Source organism: Dendropsophus ebraccatus, chromosome 8 (assembly GCF_027789765.1).
Source record: "Dendropsophus ebraccatus isolate aDenEbr1 chromosome 8, aDenEbr1.pat, whole genome shotgun sequence".
NCBI classification, from domain to species: Eukaryota; Metazoa; Chordata; class Amphibia; order Anura; family Hylidae; genus Dendropsophus; species Dendropsophus ebraccatus.
In genome coordinates, this window is record NC_091461.1 from 126,731,259 (window position 1) to 126,736,258 (window position 5,000).

The 5,000-nt window shown below is 48.1% G+C and overlaps 1 protein-coding gene across 1 annotated transcript in view; it reads right to left on the bottom strand.

Moving 5' to 3' along the window:
• Positions 1–5,000, bottom strand: part of SEC16B (SEC16 homolog B, endoplasmic reticulum export factor) — a 308,666-nt gene that overhangs the window by 296,057 nt on the left and 7,609 nt on the right. The window lies entirely within an intron of this gene.

Sequence of the window (5,000 nt, forward strand, 5' to 3'; positions counted from 1 at the left end):
GGAAAGTTTTGTCTATTGTACCAAGTAAAAGGTTTCATTTGTTTAACACAATTCAGTAAGTTAATAAATTCATGAGATTGGTTACAACCATAAGACATTTTTGGGCGGATCCTTCAGAATTACCATCTTTTGATGAGTCCTCGGTAAATATGTCTGTGTCGGATCCTCAGACATCGGATTTAAACATTGTGGGTCGCGGGTCTATTCTGTTAGATTTAGTTTTTACAGAACCAAGGTGTGTGCAATCTCTACTGGATCTGCAATCCGATGCCCTGTGTCTGTCCGATTCTGTGACCGATACGGGAAGTCGCCTCACAATACCTAATCCGACATATTATCCCACTCGTGCTGAAACACGTCCATAGCAGGTGTCCTAGACTAAGGCCTTACAGAGCTGAGCAATAGACCAGATTTAAACCCTACCTACAACACTGATAATCCGACTGCCCTGAAAGAGCTTATTGATATTGCCCATTTGGTTATAAGAAAATCGGATAAAGGGGATCGGTGGTTGTCCTGGATAGAGACCTATATATCAGGGAGGTTTAGAGTATATTGGACGATCCCATCACATACAGGCGATTACCGACCGAACCCACTAACACAGTGAGGCTATCCTGCACACTGGCATGGAGGTGGGGGTCCTGAGTGAGAAACAACGGCAATATTTGTTGCCTCCTTTTCCTGTAGTGCCAATTTTTCATGCTTTACCAAGAACTCACAAGAACCAGTTCCCACCACCTCTACGCCCTATTGTCTCTGGGATTGGCGCTCTTCTCGAGAGACTTTGTATTTGGCTGGATGATTCGCTGCAGCCTCTTGCGGTGAGGACAATGGGATATGTTGGAGATAGTAAGAGCCTACTTCCCAGTATGGAAAAATTACCAATAATGGAGAATCTTGGGATGTTGTTGCTCTTTAGTCTAATATTCCTCACGATATGGCCATACAGGCTTTGGCTTTCCACATTGGCAAGTATAGCAATTACAGTGAGAAGCCATCATCCCGGTCAGTAGTGCAGTGCCAGCCGGATGATCATTTCTGGTGAATTCGAATGCAGGCGCATCAGTGTACACCCGCCTCTCAATTGACGGCTTCACACAATGGAGAGTGCGGCCAGAGCCTGCATATGAATAGTGGTCACAGAAAATGTGACATGTCAGTTTTTTGTGCGGCCGGTTGGAACCCCGGCTGGACTGTATACTGTGTGTATACGCTCCAGCCGGGATTCCATTCCATAAGTACAACCTATTTTCTGCATAAATCAGGGCCGTTGGATTCTCAGTTGCCCCTAGCAATCATTTCCCAAAGAGTCTGTGAGGAATGAGAGGTGGAATCTGATTGGCTGCCGGGGGCGATGGGGCCAGTCTCGCTTTACACCATGTTTGATAAATCTCCCCCTATATGTATTTATTTAAAGGTTCATCATACATCATAAGTAAGTGTCTAGATGATGGCCATCTCTCTCACCGTTCCCAAACATATGACCGTTCAGCAGAGCCTTAGGTAGTGCGGCGCTAAACAATTATTCACTAAATAACACACATTACAAAGTTATACAACATTGTAATGTATGTTATGTGTGTGAATGGCCCCCTTCCCCGTGTTTCCCCCCACCCACGCTAGACCCGGAAGTGTGGTGCATCACCGAATCACTGTGGACCCCCGGCCGCCATCTTGGCTCGATCGCATCATCTTTAGGAGGCTGGCCTTACTGCTCTAGCCTTCCTCCAATTATCAGTCCAAGGCCGGCCTCCTGTATTCAACCCAAGATGGCGGCCGGGGGTCGACACGAATCAGGTGAGTATAATGCACCACACTTCCGGGTCTAGCGGGGGTGAGGGAACATGGGGAAGGGGGCCATTCACACACATAACATACATTACAATGTTGTATAACTTTGTAATGTGTGTTATTGTAACGCCTGGAGTAGTGGATCCACTGGACCGTCACCAGCGATGGCACTAACCTCACCAGGGAGCGGAGTCTAAGGGGCCGCTGGTTTTCACCAGAGCCCGCCGCAAGGCGGGATGGACTTGCTGCGGCAGGCGACCCCCAGGTCGCTACCCCTGGCTCGGTGCTGGTGACGGCAGGCGAGGCGTAGCAGGAGCAGTAGGCAGGAGATGATACTGGCAATGGTCTGTAGGAGAGACCGCACGTGACAGGCAGAACACAGGAACTGAAGTATAACGGGGAAGCAGGAACCAGGAACAAGGAGTGGGGACCAGGTAGCGGACAGGGATCAGGAACAAGGACTAGGGACCAGGTAGCGGACAGGGATCAGGAGACAACAGGGAGCTGGGCCAAACGCTATGGGAAGCATGTAGAGGCTCCAAAAACAAGGGACAGGGCATGCTGGGATTTATAGGGGAGTGATTGGTGCAACTAACCAATTGAGGGCGGACTGGCCCTTTAAATCTGAGACAGCCGGCGTGCGCGCGCCCTAGGAGGCGGGGACGCGCGCGCCAGCCGGCACAGCGACAGACAGGAACGTGGAGAAGTGAGGCGCCCCCCGGGGCAGAAGTAACAGCAGCGCCGGGTCCCTGACTATGGACACCGGCTGCTGCATGGGGCAGGAGGCGGTCGCGGCGGCGGCCCGGAACGCGGGACGCCGCCGCGGCCGTGACAGTTATTTAGTGAATAAATGTTTAGCGCCGCACTACCCCTTTAAAGGGAACCTATCACAAGCCTGGCGTCTTCAGGGTGGTGTGCAGATGTATATGCTCTTGGGAGATTAGGTTACCGTGGTTTGTTTTTTTAAAGAATAGGGCTTGTGCCTGGAAATCAGCGGGCATGGGACATGTCTAACGCAACCCGATCTCCAGTGGCATCTGCTCTGAACGCCGCTACAGTGACATCAGAGGCCTCAGAGATGTTTTTGTTAATGGGGGGGGCCCAGACACTTCAGCTGTATGGGGCCCCGAAATTCCTGATGGCTGCCCTGAGTACTGGAAAGGGTTAATGGCCACTGCAAAGAGCTCAGCTTATGTTGCGCCCCCCAGTGTTCACGCTTGGTATTATTCTCTGTGTTCCTCATATTCTCTTATGTACATTGATTTGCATGTGTGTCCATGTCACATGGTGTGGTGATGCAAACGGCCTAGTGTCACGTGACTTCCCCGGCTGCCATAGTAACCCCAATAGCGGTGGAGCTTCTGGCTGGGGTCAGTTGGTCACCCCCCTTCTAGTTGGCTGTTCTCCCTTCTACCTTCAAGAGGGAAGGATGTGTTCTCTGCTGCTCCTCAAGGAGAAGGCCGCAACCTAGTGTGATCCTCTCCCCTACCTCAGAGACAGACTCCGCCCCCGTCCTGACCAGTCTCATCCTCAAGATTCTTCCTTCTACTCAAGATGTTGGGCCGTTCTCCAGTCACCATCTTCTTCTCATCATCAACAGCAGCAAGTATTCCACCCAGCATCATTCTCAGGGAACTACTCCCCTCATCCTCAGTGACGCTACCACACTACAGCCCCCATCTTCTCAGTTATATCCAAGTCTGCCTATCACTGGCTGCATCCAGACACTGCTGCTATTGACAACCACCGTGCTAATAAACGCACCCCCCCCCCCCCCCCCCATTGTTTCTGAACCCTGGCATTGGTCTAGTTATTGGTGCCCTGACTAAGGCCAACAAAGAATTGTCCTGGGGTCCCCGTGGTCTACCCTGCACCCTCGTGCCAATACCGTGACCAGAACATCTAACAGTGGCCGCCCGGGTACCGCTAACATCTACCTCCCCAGCCGGTTACTCCATAATGGTCAGTCGGGGGGTCACAGCCATCACACCCCTATAGTAAACTAACTATACATACCCTGTAGAGACTCATATACTATATACACCCAGTAGACACTCATATACAGTATAGACACCCAGTAGACACTCATATACAGTATAGACACCCAGTAGACACTCATATACAGTATAGACACCCTGTAGACACCCATATACAGTATAGACACCCTATAGACACTCATATACAGTATAGACACCCAGTAGACACTCATATACAGTATAGACACCCTGTAGACACTCATATACAGTATAGACACCCTATAGACACTCATATACAGTATAGACACCCTATAGACACTCATACAGTATAGACACCCTGTAGACACTCATACAGTATAGACACCCATATACAGTATAGACACCCTATAGACACCCATATACAGTATAGACACCCTATAGACACTCATATACAGTATAGACACCCTATAGATACTCATATACAGTATAGACACCCATATACAGTATAGACACCCTATAGACACTCATATACAGTATAGACACCCTATAGACACCCATATACAGTATAGACACCCTATAGACACTCATACAGTATAGACACCCTATAGACACTCATACAGTATAGACATCCATATACAGTATAGACACCCTGTAGAGACTCATATACAGTATATACACCCTATAGACACTCATATACAGTATAGACACCCTATAGACACTCATATACAGTATAGACACCCTATAGACACTCATACAGTATAGACACCCTGTAGACACCCAAATACAGTATAGACACCCTATAGACACTCATACAGTATAGACACCCTATAGACACTCATACAGTATAGACACCCTATAGAAACTCATATACAGTATAGACACCCTATAGACACTCATATACAGTATAGACACCCATATACAGTATAGACACCCTATAGACACTCATATACACCCTATAGACACTCATATACAGTATAGACACCCTATAGAAACTCATATACAGTATAGACACCCTATAGACACTCATATACAGTATAGACACCCATATACAGTATAGACACCCTATAGACACTCATATATAGTATAGACACCCTATAGACACTCATATACAGTATAGACACCCATATACAGTATAGACACCCTATAGACACTCATATACAGTATAGACACCCTATAGACACTCATACAGTATAGACACCCTATAGACACTCATATACAGTATAGACACCCTATAGACACTCATATACAGTA